This window comes from Capra hircus, chromosome 26, assembly GCF_001704415.2.
Source record: "Capra hircus breed San Clemente chromosome 26, ASM170441v1, whole genome shotgun sequence".
In the NCBI taxonomy this organism is placed as follows: Eukaryota; Metazoa; Chordata; class Mammalia; order Artiodactyla; family Bovidae; genus Capra; species Capra hircus.
The window spans coordinates 42495367-42513194 of NC_030833.1; the positions used below are offsets into that span (position 1 = coordinate 42495367).

At 42.5% G+C, this 17828-nt stretch overlaps 1 protein-coding gene across 4 annotated transcripts in view; it reads left to right on the forward strand.

Moving 5' to 3' along the window:
• Positions 1 to 17828, forward strand: part of SGMS1 (sphingomyelin synthase 1) — a 330841-nt gene that overhangs the window by 84130 nt on the left and 228883 nt on the right. For all 4 annotated transcript variants that reach the window (XM_018041353.1, XM_018041350.1, XM_018041352.1 and 1 more), the window contains exon 3: positions 13139 to 13227. The gene's annotated coding sequence lies outside the window, so the exon portion shown is untranslated. The remainder of the gene's footprint in view (positions 1 to 13138; positions 13228 to 17828) is intronic.

The window sequence follows — 17828 nt, forward strand, 5'->3', positions numbered from 1 at the left end:
GAAAAGTATAAAAGGAGGTGGGAGAAACCGGTTTGTGAGAGGAGACAGGTCAGCATGTCCACCAGCCCCAGGCCGTGATTCACATCTCATACTTAGTGTGTTGAGGCTCGGAGGTCTTACCTTAAAGACATCCTTTGGGTTTGGGTTAACCCTGAGTTTACTAAGTTTAGTTAGCTGTAGATTTTTTTTTTTCACATAAAGATTTTTACAACTATTTGGGTGAAGATGGATACCCTTGTATGTGAATCTAGGGTAGCCTTTTGTTGGGAGGATCCTCATTCTAGCTAAAGTTAAGAGCTGAGAGCTTTCAGCGAATGAGGCACTCAGGGAAATAAAGAATCTTCTCCACCCGTGGCCTGTCCTCACTCTTCTGGAACACTGTAAAGTGAGGTCCAAGTTCACTTGATGATAAGAAGTGTCTGTCTAGCTTAGTGGTCTTCATTGTCTAGCACTGCGTTTTTGTTGAAATCTCGAATGACAGAGGTTGGCACGAAATACTTAGTAATGTTCGTGCCTTGTCCGTCTCTTCTGATTTCCCTTCAGTGAGTCTATACGGGGCTTCCCAGGTGGCTCAGTTGTAAAGAATCCCCCTGCCAGTGCGGGAGACGTGAGTACAGTCCCTGAGTCGGGAAGATCCCCAGCAGAAGAGAATGGCTACCCACTCCAGTATTCTTGCCTGGAGATTTCTCACGGACAGAGGAGCCTGGTGGGCTACAGTCCATGGGGGCGCAGAGGATCCTGCACGAGTGAACGGCTTAGCCACACACACGAGTATACGTTACATGTGAAGCTCCCCTTCCCTCAAAGTTTTATTAATAAGACAGTGGGTTTATAGTTCTTCCAAGCCATTTCCTCTTGAAAAGAACAGGGTAGAAAGGCTGCTAACGCAGTCTGTAGAGGAAGGGTCCCTGGTTGCCGCACCTGACACCTCTCTGCTCTCCCACGCTGGAGGAAGGAGTTCTGGAGAGCAGAGGGGCTTGTGAGCCAGGGGTGATTCCTGCTGGAAAGTCCGAGAGGGAGAGTCAGATGGGGCTGGTGCTTGCAGGCCCACGGCCACCTACTCTTGCTGCTGTGGTTCTGTTGGGGCTGGAACACGGAAGCAACTTTCTAAGTCTGGGGGGTCAGCGGGGCTCACCCTGAGATAAGTTTGATTTCTTAAACTCCATTATAGGGCCCCACACGGGAGACCAGGGACATAGAAAGATAGTGTAGAAAAGAGGTATTTTCAGTAAAAATTGTTCGTGTGTACTCAACTCACTCAGTGATGTCCAACTCTTTGTGACCTTATGGGCTGTCCATGGAATTTTCCAGGCAAGAATCTTGGAGTGGGGTGCCATTTCCTTCTCCAGGGCATCTTTTTCATCCTGAGATCAAGCCCACATCTCTTGTAAGAGTCTCCTGCATTGGCAGGCGGATTTTCTTTACCACCGTGCCACTTGGGAATTGGCTCTGAGTTAAAAAAAACTCTTTAGACCCTTTAGGAGAGTGCTCATCTTGTGAAAATGTGGCCAGTAACATGTGGAAAATCTGCAGACGTGCAAGTAGTGATAACTCTGGGCAGTACATTTTTTCTTTTTCTTTTTTGACATGAGCGAGAGCCTTAGTGAGTCAGCTCAAGCCAAACCAGACCTCTGGGAGGTTCACTGGGGCTCAGGCCCCTCTGAGGCTCATCATGGAACCACAGGCTCCCTTCCTCCTGCCCTGCAGTCCCCACCTTCACGGTTCAAAGCTCAGTAAAGTCCTCCTGTGGTACAGGTAACAGGAAGTGGGCCAACAATGGGTTTTGACCCAGGGGATTAAAATGTTCAACTCTTCTGAGTTCAGCAAGAGCAAACAGTTTGTCCTGTTTTCATCAAATGAGACCCCTCTGGGAAATGAATTAAAAGGAAAGTATTCCTGAAAAATAAACCTTTAATTAAAACTTTGTTACTGGCACCTCTAGTAAAACCAAGTGGAACACATTACCCACAAGGCGATTTTAGATAAGAAAATAAACATCTAAAAGCCTCTTCCTTTCTTTAAAAATTCTACATTGATTTGGTTCCTGTCGCAAATGTGGAAAAACAAGATAAATGATACCCGTATGATTCTATTTTCTGGCTCCTGAGAATACTTAAAGCGTAGTAGACTCATTTAATTCTGTAGCTGGAATGAACTTTAGAAAGTCGATTTTTGCAGAACATCAGGGTATAGATTAAAGATAACAAGGACACTAAATTCCCAGGAACCTAACTCTTGAGTCACACTCCTGTTGGTAAAGGGATGGAAAGGAGCATGAATATCATTCCTGCCAAGTGACAGATGGGACAAAACCTCCCCCTCCCCAAAGTGTTGTTTTCACGGCGGTGTTCCAAACCGGAACCTCCTTTTTTTTCTAGCCACAGTGTACGCACGTGGGATCTTAGTTCCCCAATGACGAATAGAACTCGTGCCCTCTTCAGTGGGAACGTGGACTCTTAACCCCTGGACCACCAGGGGAGTCCCCAGGCACCTCTTCCTAACAAATGTTTGACGTATTTCCTATGAATAGCCAGGGCACGAATGAAAAGAGTGGACACTGTAAGAAATGGGATGTGTTGTCTTTAATGGCGAAAATGGTTCATTCAGCTATGTCTGCATGCCTACCATGAGCTGGAAACTGTGCTAATTGTTATGATAAGCAAAGAAGGAAGGCACAAAAACATTATTTGGTCAATTTACATGGTATATCTTGCCTATTGCTTTTCTGTGTATACATATTTGTATGTTATCTTATAAGGATATATTTGTATCCTGTTTTCCTCATTTAATATAATATCTTAGGCATTTCTGCATGATTATAATTTTTAAAGTCTGCATAGTATTCTGTTTTGTGGCTATTTCGCAATTTCTTAAGCCATTTTCCTGTTGATCAATTAGAAATGTTTGAATTTTAGTAGTGAAAACAGGGATAAACATTGATGTATAAAAGTTTATACTCATTTTTAATTATTTTCTTAAGATAGGTTCAAACTGGAACTGCATCAAATGATATGAGCTTTTTTAAGGCCCTTGGTACATGATGCCAAATGCTTTCTTGTATGGGAGAAAGTATTCATTTCACTTTATCTTCATAGCATGTTTCTTTCTTTTTTTTTTAGTGCTGCTACATTGGAAAGCATTTTGGGTATTGGTCTTTCCTAGAAGGTCTTGTTTCGGGGACCAACTTCTCTGTGGCACCTTCCTGCACAAGGTGTTTTCAGTCATCTTATTTGGTACTTTGGTGGCGCTAGTGGTAAAGAACCTGCCTCCCAGTGCAGCGGACGTAAGAGACATGGGCTTGACCCCTGAGTAGGGAAGATCCCCTGGAAGAGGGCATGGCAACCCACTCCAGTATTCATGCCTGGAGAATTCCATGGACAGAGGAGCCTGGCAGGCTATAGTCCACGGGGTTGCAAAGAGTCAGACATGACTGAAGTGACTTAGCATGAACACCGACATTTAGTACTTTTAAACTTGATAGAAAGAAAAGGTATTTATTTTGATATTATCAATGCCTCCCTGAGCACCTTCTTTGAAGTACACTTTAATATGAGACTCATAGTAAAAATATAAGGAACCATGTAACACTGCTTCTTCATGTATTAGATAAGCCATTGTTTAAAAAAAAGATTCTGTTTCTCAGCACCTAAGGGGAAAGGCCCTTTTCTAATCTTCCTTTGATCAGAATTTTGTGGCCTGCCGCATTTCCCCTTTTGCTCTGGCTATTAGGACTGTAGAAATTTTACTGTTCAAGAACACCAGCAACATTATCTTGTAACTGGAAAACCAACTTCTTTTTTCACTTCATTACTTTATATCTGTGACTTCCAAGTACATATGTATCTTATTGAATATCGTCCCAAATCTTTCTTGCAGATGGGTAGCATGTCAATAATTCAATAAAATGAACTGCTAATGATGAGGTGATGATTTTAGATAAAGAAATCATTTGGCTTGTATCTTTAAGATTTTTGGACAGAAAATTACATACAGTTTTAATTGGGTATAAATAAGAAAGCTCGTAATTTGGGAGGAAACAATAGGGCCAGAAAATTCTGATACAGCTTTTATAAGGACTCAATTGTGTATATATTTTAGCAACCTGTATTGTATTTGCAACCAGTATTATGGTATGGCTGACCATTAATTGAGAAACTTTGTATTAAACCAGCATATGTGAATGTGCAGTCTTTCCTGGGGATGTGATGATGTTTGAAGAGCATGGTGACTATTTAAAGTACTTAGTATATAAACAAACTGTGCTGCTCTTTTGCTTTAAAGAAAAATGAGAATTGGACACGGAAATTGCGAAGGACTTTGGGAAAAGAAAGATCCTTCCTCATATGTGGGACTGAAACGCTCAGCGGGCTTAGTCATGCCTTCCTCTGCACCCTTCTGCACTCAGCTCCCTTTGCCAAAAGCTCTAATTATATGGTATTGTAATTATTTGTTTACAGTCTGTGTCTCTATTAAAATCTAGTTGGCCCAGCCTTGTTCTTCATTGTGTCGACTGTGACCAAGCACAGTTCTAGCTATAAATTTTCAACGTATATGATTCATGTTTCTAAAATAGCAGGTTAGAAGGCACATTTTAGGTCAGTAAGTATCTCAAAATATTGGTAAATATTTTGAACAGTCAAGAGGAGTTGGGAGGCATTTTTTTTTTGCCCCCAGTGTGTTCCTTCCAAAAAAAAAAAAAGTCATAAAATCTACTTTCCTGAAATCCCCTATTTCTTTATTTTTTTTTAATAAAAATTTTTTTTGATGTGGACCATTTTTTAAGTCTTTATTAAATCTGTTACAATGTTGTTTGTGTTTTGGCTTTTTGGGCATGAGGTATATGGGGTCTTTGCTCCCAAATCAGGAATTGAACCCTCACCGCACACTGGAAGGTGAAGTCTTAACTACTGGATCACCAGGAAAGTCCCAATCCCACCTTTCTGAGAAGTATTCAGTTGCAAGCAGCATTTTGCCGCTGAGGCCTGCTTGAACGGGCTGAGTGATCCTTCCTGGGCAGCCCTTCTCACCAATTCTCCCCTACATTTTTTTTTTTTTTTTTTGTGGCCTTGGAGTGGTTTGTGGGTTCTTTGTTCCCTGACTCTGAATTGAATCTGGTCCCTCAGCGGTGGAAGTTTGGAGTCCTAACCACTAGACCGCCAAGGAATTCCCTCCCCTACAGTTTTATATTTTTCTGGGTGTGAACATCACCCTTATTTATTGGAGTCCTGTGGTCTACCCGTCCATGCATTGTGCCGAGGATACAGTGGTGACCAACATGTGAACTCTGTGGTCAAAGATGGAGTTCATATACTGGAAGCTTTAGAAGCAGACTCAAGTCTTAGAATACATACAGTGAACTTCCCTGCTGCCTTCAGTTTTGTTTTTGTTGTCGTGGACGAGTTGACACATGGAGAACCACAAATAAGTTTGCGAGTCACTGACTTGACTGTTTGTGGTAAGGATCCTCTGCCATAGACAAAATGAGAAAAGGACATTTCACCTCATCTTTCCTTCTGTATCCTTACCCCAAACACATACTTGGGGCGGCGCTGTCAGTGTTCATTTTCACAGCATCCCTGCTCTAGAACCCAGTTTGTTCTGGGGTGGAAATCTAGTCGCTTTGGGAGAGCCGTGAAGTGTAAGTGAAAATTGCTCAGTCATATCTGGCTCTTTGTAACCCCATGGACTATACAGTCCATGGAATTCTCCAGGCCAGAGTACTGAAGTGGGTAGCCTTTCCCTTCTCCAGGGGATCTTCCCAACCCAGGGAAGATCTCCCACATTGCAGGCGGATTCTTTACCCACTGAGCCACCAGGGAAGTCCGAGAATACTGGAGTGGGTAGTCTATCCCCTCTCCAGGGAATCTTCCCAACCCAGGAGTTGAACCCGCGTCTCCTGCATTGCAGGGGGATTCTTTACCAGCTAAGCTACCAGGGAAGCCCTAGCAATTTGTAAATCCTCTCACTGATCTTGTTCCCGAGGGCCATAATGACTAAATTGGGTGATAGGATGAGATCCGTGGTAGTCTGTCACTTTAATGGGAGACATATCCTGACTTTGCAGTGACTTGGAAGTCTTCCTTAAAGCACAGAACACATCTTGGGGATGGGAGCTTGTTTGCACTGAATGTTTAAAATTCCGGGGAGTGCCAAAGAAATGCTCAGTGGAGGGACTGCCTGATTTTGAAATTGCCAACCTGGTTGCCTCACTGGTAAGTCTTCTTCAATTTTTAGCAGCAGTCTCCACTGCTTATTGTGGAGCCCATCATTAACCTGCGAGAGGCTCAGAATCCTCACCTGTAAAATTGGGGTGATTTGTACTGAAGAATTTATTTACAGGGAAACAGTGGAGAGACAGACATAGAGAATAGACTTATGGACATGGGGAGAGGGGAGGAGAGGGTGAGATGTATGGAAAGAGTAACATGGAAACTTACATTACCATATGTAAAATAGACAGCCAATGGGAATTTGCTGTATGGCTCAGGAAACTCAAACAGGGGCTCTGTATCAACCTAGAGGGGTGGGATGGGGAGGGCAATGGGAGGAAGGTTCAAAGAGGGGGATATATGTATACCTATGGCTGATCCATGTTGAGGTTTGACAGAAAACAACAAAATTCTGTAAAGCAGTTACCCTTCAATAAAAAAATAAATGAAAAAATAAAAAACTGGGATCGTTTGATGAACCTCTGAGTGGTTTTGAAGACTGAGTAACATCTGTGAAGTGACTAAGAACAGAGTCTGCCCTTAGTACACACCAGCCTCTCTTATCTCTTAACATGGAAGACTTTTCTTATTCCCTAGCGTTTAGAAACACAGGTTTATAGTATTTTTAAGTTACAGTAGTTCATATTTATTAATAATGAATCCACAGTGTATTTTAGGTACCATAGATTGAATTCTTCTTGATTTATAAACTGATACTATCTAGCTGTTGTGATTTTCCCATGTGGCTTAGGACAGTGTTGAAGCAAATCTGCAATTATTTAATTAATGAATATTATTATTTTACTTGTGCAGCCCTCAGTACTGAGTACGAGAATGAAGTCCTCTATATAAGTCATATCATTTACTGCTTACAGTGAAGATGCTGAAGCGCACAGAAAGGTCAAGTGACTTGTTCAAGGCCAGATTGGAGGGTTCTGAGTGCTCCTCTTTCCCTTTAGTGTGTGTTAAGTCACTGAGAAGCGGGTCCCTCGGAGTGGCAGACGTCAGTGCTTTGTGCCCGGCTTTCAGTCTGGGTTGGAATCGTGTGCCTGACCGTGTCATTCCGTAGTTAAAAGGACTCATGCTCGGTGTGAGGCGTAGAGCTAGCGCAGCTCACTCATGAGCACTGCACTTTACTTATGTTCCTGCTGGGCCCTTCCTGTAGTCCGTCCTCTCTCTAGTTCTTAGTGGCCTTGGAGGAGGCAGTATAGCTAGTGGTTAAGAGTCCAAGGCTCTGAAATTGGACAGCCTGGAATTAAATCCGAGCTCTGCCAGTTATAAGCATGTCAGCTAGAGCAAGTTACTTATTTCTGTGTCTCAGATTCTCATCCATAAATTGAAGATAATAAATAGTATTTAAAGAGTTGTTGTGAGGATTAATAGAGTATACACACACACACGGGCTTCCCAGGTGGCTGGCTCAGTGATAAAGAATCCACCTGCCAAACAGGGGATGCAGGTTCAGTCTCTGGGTTGGGAAGATCCCCTGGAGAAGGAACTGTCAACCTACTCCAGTATTCTGCCCTGGGAAATCCTGCCGGGGTCCAGCCCCAGTGGATCCAGGGAATTCAAAGAGGGGACGGAGTCGGCGTCTTAGAAAGGACTATTTAATTAGAAAAGAGAGATTAGGAAAGAATGGTGTAGTAGGAAAATTAGTGGAGAAAAGATGCTGAATAACTTGGTTTATGTGGAAAGCTAATAAAGTCTCAAGACAAGAAACTTGCACCACCTACATAGGCCACTGGCACCTGCTTGAATAGCGGAGGGTGCCCCACCTTGGGCTCCCTCTCACATGGGTCTTAGAAGCCAGGGCAAATAAGTAGACGTGGCAAGCCTCCACACTCCAGATGGGAATTCAGCCAGAAAAGAAGAGAAGGAGAAAAGACCACTCGGGGGAAACCAGTCTTTCCAGTGACTGGTCCAACCTTTATTGTCCGGGAAAGCTTTTTATACTTTTGGTTGTACATAGAGATCAATGGATAATACAAAGTTATGCAGCGTCAGCAGCCCTGACTCTTATCGAGACCATGCTTTCTCTCTGCATACCTAGCTGTATACACAAGTCTTAGGTGATTTACATCATCTTCTGGCCAGGAGGCCTATTAGCATTTTATGGCCCTTTTCTGATAAGGGTCCATCAACCAGAAAACTTATTTGCCTTAAAAGTGTTGTTCTTTCCAAAGTCTGGTGCCACTCTCAGAAACACTAATTAAGGTTACATTCTTACATAGCAAGGACACAACAATTTATAACAAGGAAAGAGGAGTACAGTGATTTATAACAAAGAAAAAATTCACTAACTCAAAAGTCTACTGTTGCTAACATCAAAACTACTATATTCCTTTTTCTATATCCCAATTACATTGATTAATATCCTCCAGGTGCCTAAAAGATAAAGAATATGGAGGCCTGGCAGCAGTCATTGACTCAACAATGAAAACCCATCACCAATATAATTCTTAGCTCTTTAGAAAAGGCTCTATATCTTTAAGATGTTTTAAGCTGCGTGCCTCTTGCAGTTGGGGGGCTGTAAACAATCACAAGTTGTAAAAGTCTCTAACTGTCAGGCAAGTTAGAGAGCCATCAGAGGGGTTTGAGCTGAAACACTCCTTTTATATGCAGGAAACTGTTAACTCTCAGAGCTCTAAGTTAACTCTTTCCAGAGAAAGGTGGTCAGGGATAGCCCCCTGTTATGTCAGAAGAGTGGAAAGCACAGTACAATAAAGCAGGCAGACTCTGGTTTTGGTGGTAGATGCTCAGGAAAACCCAGGGGGACCCCTGAGGCCTGATCTCAGCCTTTGCCTTTGCCAGGCCCCCTTCCTCATGACCTTTACCATGGGCGGGATTCCCCATGCTGGCTCCCAGCAAAATCCCATGGACAGAGGACCCTGGTGGGGTATAGTCCATGGGGTTGCAAAAGAGTCAGACACATGTAGCCACTAAATGATAACACACACACACACACACACACACACACACACACACACACACACACACACATAGTACACAGTACTTGAGGTGCTTAGAACAGTTCCTGGCACATAGTGAGTATTCTGCAGTGTTTGCAGTGGATAATAAGATGATGGTGTTCTTTGAGCATATCTTGGGCCATGTCATTTTTGTCTTCATATTCTGCACAAGGTCTGCCCCAGTGTTCTACATGTGGTGGGCATTCCATAAAGGTCTATTGATGAAATGGATGGATGTGGCTGGGTGGAATGGTTGAATGCATGACCAGTTCTTTTTCACCCTGAAGTGGTATTTGCCTCATTGAGATAAGGTCTCTGTTTAGTTTCTGATTCAAGATTGAATAATTAGAAGTTGACCCAGAAAAGTTAAAATTATTTGACAATCATAAATAGTTATTAAGTGCTTACTGTGGGGTGGGCACAGGGTAAATATTTTATGATTAACTTATACAGCCTTTCAAGAGCCTTGTGAAGCAGGTAATATCCCATTTTACAGATAGTAAGTTTCATGTTGCGTTGCATTGTGCACGCTTAGTTGTGTCTGACTCTTTGAGACCTTATGGGCTGTAGCCTGCCAGGCTCCTCTGTCCATGGGATTTTTCAGACAAGAATACTGGAGTGGGTTGCCATTTCTTCCTCCAGGGGACCTTCCTGACCCAGGGATTGAACCTCTGCCTCTTGCACTGGCATCTTGCTCCTTTACCACTGAGCCACTTGAGGAGCATTCACTTTTACCCCTGTAGTTAAGAGGTAGGACTTTGAATCAGGGGAAACTGTGAAGCCCACATCACCAACAGAGCTGTCATCTGAGCTCTGAGATGTGTGACCTTTAGCCTAGAGTAAGGCACTTATAGACAGTTGTATTATCTGTTATTATTACAGCTTCTCTAAGGCAGAGTCAGAAACACCAGTACTATGTGAGTACAAGTGTGAGAGCCCTGGATATTTGGTGTTTATCATATAGCAAGCATGTCATGGGTGTGCAAACTACATATTCCTTTGTTGAAAATTCTGGCTTTGGGGAAAGTCTTCATATTGAAGCTTAAATTTTAGTACTTAAGTTTAAAATTATTTTCTATATGATGTCTTTGCTGGAAATGGACAAATGCTGTCCATGGCTCTCAGTAGTGCTTAAAATGAGTTAAGTGTGGAGTTGTCTTCATTTTCTCTTCCCTAGGTTAAACTCTTTCTTTGAGTTCCATACGTTTCATGCCTGTGGATTTCATTTACCTTTGGTTCTTTTCAGTTTTCCCCAGAAGTATTAAGAGCCCAGCATTAGTCACTCTGAGCCTGGCTGATATTTATTATGACCTGAGGTAGTATATCCTCCTTCACAGTCAAAGTCTGCGAGGTGACGATGCCTCTCCTGTGTGAGGCAATACACAGTACTGAAACACTGGTTGGAAAGATCCACTGGAGAAGGAAATGGCAACCCATTCCTGTATTCTTGCCTGGAAAATTCTGTGATCAGAGGAGCCTGGTGGGCTGCAGTCCATGGGGTCATAAAGAGTCGGACACGACTGAGCTCACACACAGACAATGTGTGCATCCAGTATGGAGACCATATACTCGAGAAGCAGAAAGAGGTCATTCCACATTCTGCCTGGCACCTGTATGGAAAGCTGTGTGTGTGTATACATGTGTGCAAACGTCTGTGTGTATGCGCGCACATGTGTATGTGCACGCGTGCTGTCAGCACAGTTCTGCTGGCTTGTACCGGGAAAGGCCTATTCTCCATTTTCCTGAATGGCAAACTCCTCTTTGCTCACAGTATGTGAGATGAAAATATTATTCTTGTTGCCAATTTCCTTTTGATTAGTTTTGTATCTAGCGCTGCAAGTTTTCCTTTGGACTATTTTTTTCCTGATTATTTTCTCACCAGTGGTTAGGAATAGAATTGGAAGGAGGCCAGGAAATGATTTATCTGAAAAGGAGTCTTCTCCCCACCCCTAAGTACATGCACGTAAACAGGAAGAAAAATGAACAGCAACTAACTTTTGATTCCTTGGCTAGATTATAGTGTTTTATTGTGCCACTTAGAAGAAGAGTTATGGAAATATATGTCAGAGTGATAGCCAGCTGGCTATCTGAAGTGAGTATCAGCTTTCTGGAAGCAGTAGAGACATTTTCCTGTCATTTTATTGCATTTTTTAAGAATTGCCTGACTGCTAGAGAGTGTTTTTCTTGCCACAGTGCTGCAATAGAAGTAAACACATACATTTCTAAGAAACAGATTATTAGAGAGTTTCTTTGAAGTGTTTAAATAAAGAGCATTTGTTATATGCTCCAAGCGTTTGATTCTTAACTCTTCCCAATGGAGCAGCCTCGTGCCTCTCAAACATCACTTAGCACTGAAGAAATCTAGAGAAATTGAGAGGCAACCGGTGCTGGACCTGCCCTTCTCTGGTAAACTAGAGACCTGGATGACACACGAGGCAGTCCCAGCAACACAGGCAGCCAGGACTTTGATCCATGAGAGAAGAGTCCCATGAAGTGAGACCCACATTTGCCCTAGTTTACTGCTGGAGCACATTCCCTGTTGTGTGCGTTTCTTGGTCTGAGTACCAGGAGCGGAAGCGTATTATAGCCTGGTGGTCTCCAGAATTCAGGGCTGTTGAAGAGGCTGAAGTTTGTATGGCAGGCTGCTGGGGAGGAGGGAGCTATGAGAGGGGAACGCAGAAGTTGAGATGTGTATCCATACAGGTTGAGACCTAGCAGAGAGCAGCTTCTCTGAGTGGGAGAGAGAATGGCCCAGGCAGGGGTCACGCAGTGTGGAGAGAAATGGAGAGTTCTGGGTTAGCCAGGGTGGAGAGACCTCATTGAGCACCTTAACCGTTCCCTTGAGACACCAGAAAGAGCACGCCTAGGGGTTAAGGGTCATGCACTAGGACTGAGGACATAACTCATAGACCCATCTTAACCAAGAATAAAGCCAAACCTGACAGAACTGAGAGGATCTGCCAGTGACTTAGCTGCCATCAGCTGCCTGAGCGTGTTGTAGCCAAGGTGGTGAAGTCCAGGCCAGGCAAGGGTCACCAATGAATGCTAACTCTAAGGGGAAATTTGATGAAGGCAAGAGGTTTGCATGGTCTGAAAACATCTCTCCACAGGTTACTTATTATAAGGGAAAAAAAAATTTTTTCTGGGGAGAAACTGGACAGCACTTTGGCTCGGTGATCGAAATTTATATTGCCAGGGAGGGGCACATAGACTTCACATACTTTCAGCTCTGACACCAGGAGAAGAAAACATCACCTCTGTCGTTTTCTGGCTGATAATGCATAAGGTGAATTGAATCATGAGGACATGTCAGACAAGTCAAAATGGAAAGGTTTTGTTAATATAAGAAAAGGAAAGTGAAAGTTGCTCAGTAGTGTCTGACTCTTTGTGACCCTATGGACTATACAGTCCATGAAATTCTTCAGGCCAACTAGAGTGGGTAGCCTTTCCCTTCTCCAGGGGATCTTCCCAACACAGGGATTGAACCCGGGTCTCCCGCATTGGAGGCAGAAGCTTTAACCTCTGAGCCACCAGGCCATATCATTTCTGTTCTTTATTGTGCCCATCTTTAAGGAGTCATAGAGCATTCCAATTCTGACTCTGATGCTTGCCGGCTGAAGGGTCACTGGAAAGTTCCTTAACCTTGGGATATTCGGCCACTGCATTTTACAATAATATTTGCCTAGCCTCAATATCTTACAACTTCAATGAGAAAATGCATGTGAAACCTTTTTGTAAATAATAATGGTTTCTTCTACAAACATAAAATTAGTATTAATAGTTTAGGTAAATATGAAAATTGCCTTGGACCAAGGTAAAGACTTTCCTTAATTCAGATGGCCTTTCTTCCTTTTAAATGTCAAGAATGACTATACAAGAGAGGTTTTTTTTTTCCTCCCCTTGGACCTTTTTGTTCCTTCTGATTGCCTCGTTTCTAATTCCCTGCCTTTTTTATTCTAGGCAAAGCTGCAGTGACAGAAGGAGTGGTGTAATTTCTGAATTTCAAGGACAGTGAAGTAGGAGATGGGAGCGAGCGTATAAAAGGACACGTAAGTCAAACTGAGTGTTTTCAAACATCTCATGGATCTGAAGTTCCTCAGAATCTCTCCTGCTTAGTTCTGCAATGGTCTGTGAGGCTCTGATGGATGGAGGGATCTTTCCGGTCTTCAGCCCCAGATCAAAATCAGCCAAGGAAAGACCAGGGTGGTTTGCGGGAGGAAGGAGAAAGGTTTGAAGAGGCCACTTTACTCATTGGAGGCGAAAGGCAACATGGGTCAGGGTTGGAGAAACATGTAAAACAAAGGGCACCGGAAACACTGTCTCTCTGAGTCACTGCACGTGACAGAAAAGGGCCTTGCCAGATCAGAAAGCTTCAGGGAGGCCTGGGGCACTCATCTCTTCTAATCAGAATTGCCTTGGGTTGCAGCTCCTTATCCAGGAAGATTACATTTACCAGGTCTGCTCCTTCTCTGGAGTTGAAGAGTCTAGGCCAGCGCTTCTCAGATGTGAGATTAAGAATTTGCCCTAGAACTAAATGTGGAAACTTCTTCACTTCTTTTCAGAGAAAGCCTGTCTACCAAAAGTAAAAGTCAGTTGAACTAAACAGTGTTCTTTGTAGTGGTAGTTGACTTCCATTCTGGCGCATAATGTTACTATGTCCGTATATATATCCAAACAAAAATTGCCTAGTTTTTAATCTTGATGAGAATAGTATATTGCATGTGATATTCTGCAGCTTCATTTTTTTCACTCAGTTGTACTTTTAAGATTCACTTGTTGCATGCAATAGTAGTAAATGAATTTTTATTGTTAAATAAAATTCTACTCCAAAAATCCATCATAGTTTATCTATCTGTTGCTCCATTTCCTTCCAACATTTGGTATTTTGTTGCCATTCTAATGAGTATAAAATAGTATATCATTGTGGTCTCAATTTACGCTTTCTAATGAATGGCGAGATTGAGCAGTTGTTTTTTTTTAGAGTCCTTTGGAGAGCAGAGTTTATGACTTTAATGTAGAGAGATTTTTCAGTCTTGAAGTCTTATTTCTTTTTTTTTTGGTTTTGTTTTTTGAAAATAGTCTAGCAGCCTCACTTTCAATTGTGTTGTGGTTTCATTGCTCATCTTCATTCTTTTTGATTGAAGTTTTTGTTGATTTGTGTTCTCACATATTATATCTTTACATGTTTACTTGGGTTCTTTATCTAGTTCCTCTATTGAATATTTACTCCCTTGGAAGGTAGAATCGCTACTTTTAGAATAACTCCCAAGAACAGAGTCTATTTTCTGCTAAAATATCCCTTTTCTTTTTACCCAGAATCCTAGGTATGTGGATCTCTGACTGAAGATGCCCTTCTTCCACATGTGGAGTACAGGAAATAGATATTTACTGCTGTGAATTAGAGGCATCATCTCTGTAGACTTCTGTAGACTTATATTCTACATCCTCTTAATGGACATAGAAAGTAGTTTGAAGATTTTGGTCTCTAAAATGTTAAGTTGCCTTGTGCTTCGGCACATGGGGGAAAATTATTATTTCAAATAGATGTCAACTGAGAGTGCTGATTTAATAGTTTTTTAATTGATTCTGCAACAGAAACATCATCCGTAGGCAATCATACCTTTTCAGAGACCACACAGATTTGACGGGAGTGTGTGCATTAGGATTTTGTGTTGACAGTGACATGTTAGACAGGTTTCTACTCTGCAGAGTCTTTGTGCTTTGCAGGTTATAAATTGGATTTTTAATGCTAATGTTATCATAGAGAAGGTAGGCACAGAAAACATCTCACCCAGGGAATGCTGAGCTCTGTGATGAGAGATTCTCCGAGGGGCTACCTCTTATTGGACCCATACCTTCACTTGGAAAATATAAATATCTTTTATTTATAGATGTCTTTTCCTCCCTTGGATAGCAAATTCTAGTGAGTGGTTACTTAGTATGTGTTCTTATTTGCTTGGTTATTGTTGGCTGTCGGTTCACGTACTACTGCCATTTTGGTTTGGTTGGCCGAACACTCCAGGAACTTTGCTTGGGGAGCTAGGAAAGAGATGAAGAAGAAGTGGAGAAGTTTACCAGGAATGGCCAGTGGGTCCCCGAGGAGGTCCTGCCCAGGCTTTGGGCTGGGGAGCCATCATTCACAAGCACAAACTGCTTGGATCTGAAAAGGGTCTGATTACCACTTCCCCCAGTTCTGTTGGCCTGGACTGGCCAGTTCATTTGATAGATCAGCAGCTGGCCCTTTGAGCCACCCAGTTCTCCTCTTTTAACTATAAATGCATCCCCTGGAAGACTGTGATTTGAGTCATTAGCATGATTTTAATACAGTTCACCTGAACGCAGTTTCTTTCCTTCTGCAAAATTGTGACTCCAGTTGTATCAAAATGGTGCAGAGAGAGAGCTCCAGAACGTGGTCTTTCAGGTGTCATTTTAGTGAGGGCATCAAAACTAGGGCTTGACAGGCATTGTCAGGATGAGTGACCATAAACCTGAGTTTGCTCACCAGGCCCTGTTGTATGACCCAGAGCTGTGCTTTGCTTCACACTCACTGTACATCTCCCAGACTTTGGTCCTGATCGTGCTTTCCAGACCAAGAACAGTTCCTCACTGCTCTCTGACTCAATCCTGGAATACTTGGCCATTTGTAACATTTTCCTCCTTTCTCACATGACATCATAAATTTGTATATTTCTAAAGAAGGTTCTGAAAAGTAGAATTGTTTTAAACACTTTCTTCTCCAACCTGCCCTCCTTGCTCCTCACCAGATTCGCATCTGAATACTTGTTATTGTGCCCTTTGTCTGATGCCTTGAAACATACCCACAAAATAATTTCTGTTTGCCTTTGTCTCAGGCCAGGTGTTCAGGGTGGGAAGCATGATTTAGAGGGAGCCACGTTAGGTTCCTCAGTAGCCCGATGACCTGGCTTCAAGTTGAATGTCTACTTGAAGTCTGTATGACTTTGGTTAATCACTTAGCTTTTCTGTTTTCATTTTCCCACCTCATCTATTCATGTGCTGGAGCAATTGTTCTCAAATGTTTTGGTTTACAGTTCAGTACAGTTCAGTCGCTCAGTCGTGTCTGATTCTTTGCGACCCCATGAACTGCAGCACGCCAGGCCTCCCTGTCCGTCACCAACTCCTGGAGTCTACCCAAACCCATGTCCATTGAGTCGATGATGCCATCCAACCATCTCATTCTCTGTCGTCCCCTTCTCCTCCTGCCCTCAGTCTTTCCCATCATCAGGATCTGTCCCAATGAGTCAGCTCTTCACATTAGGTGGCCAAAGTATTGGAGTTTCAGCTTCAACATCAGTCCTTCCAATGAACACCCAGGACTGATCTCCTTTAGGATGGACTGATTGGATCTCCTTGCAGTCCAAGGGATTCTCAAGAGTCTTCTCTAACACCACAGTTCAAAAGCGTCAGTTCTTCGGTGCTCAGCTTTCTTTATAGTCCAACTCTCATATCCGTACATGACTACTAGAAAAACCATAGCCTTGACTAGACGGACCTTTGTTGGCAAAGTAACGTCTCTGCTTTTCAATATGCTGTCTAAGTTGGTCCTAACTTTCCTTCCAAGGAGTAAGTGTCTTTTAATTTCATTGCTACAATCACCATCTGCGGTGATTTTGGAGCCCAGAAAAATAAAGTCAGCCACTGTTTCCCCATCTATCTGCCATGAAATGATAGGACTGGATGCCATGATCTTAGTTTTCTGAATGTTGACTTTTAAGCCAACTTTTTCACTCTCCTCTTTAACTTTCATTAAGAGGCTCTTTAGTTCTTCTTCACTTTCTGCCATAAGGGTGGTGTCATCTGCATATCTGAGGTTATTCATATTTAAGGCCCCTTTATACTCTTTAAAAATGATCGAGGGCCCCAAAGGCTTTGCTTGTATGAGTTATAGCTAGCATTTGTGGCAGGCAGAGAAATAGCGCCCCAAAGATGTCTACTTCCTAATCCCCAGAACTGATGCATGTATTACTTTACCTGGCAAAAGAGACCGCCAATGTGATTACATTAAGGATCTCGCAGTGCAGAGATTATCCTGGATTAATCAGGAGAGCTCGGTGTAGTCAAAAGTCCTTATGGCAGAAGGCAGTGTGCAGGTGGCCTCCAGAAACTGGAAGAGGCAAGGGACACATTCTCCTCTGGGTTCAGGAGGAGCTCAGCCCTGCCAACACCTCCATTTTAGCCCTGGAAGGCCTGTTTGTAGACTTCTGACATCCAGAACTATAATTTATGTCATTTTAAGCTACCCATTTATAGTCATTTGTTATAGCAGCAATAGGAATCTAATGCAAATATTTTCTGTTAAAAATTAAAAGTGACAAATTTAAAAAATTTATTTAGACATAACAAACTCTTATAGGTTAGCATCAATTACTTTTTTGGGGTGGAATAGCTAGTTTTCAATTGTTAGTGAGACAACTACCATTGCTATACATTTTTATAAATCTCTTTTAATGTCTGGCTTAATAGAAAGTACCTGGATTCTCAAATCAGCCTCTGCATTCAATTTGTTGTGGTATCACATGTCATGTAACCTCTGAAAAACTCCCCTGAATATAGTCACAGAGAAGGAGCATTGAAAAAGCAAATACCATCTTAATATTATTATAAAAATAATTTTGGCCTCATGCATTACCTA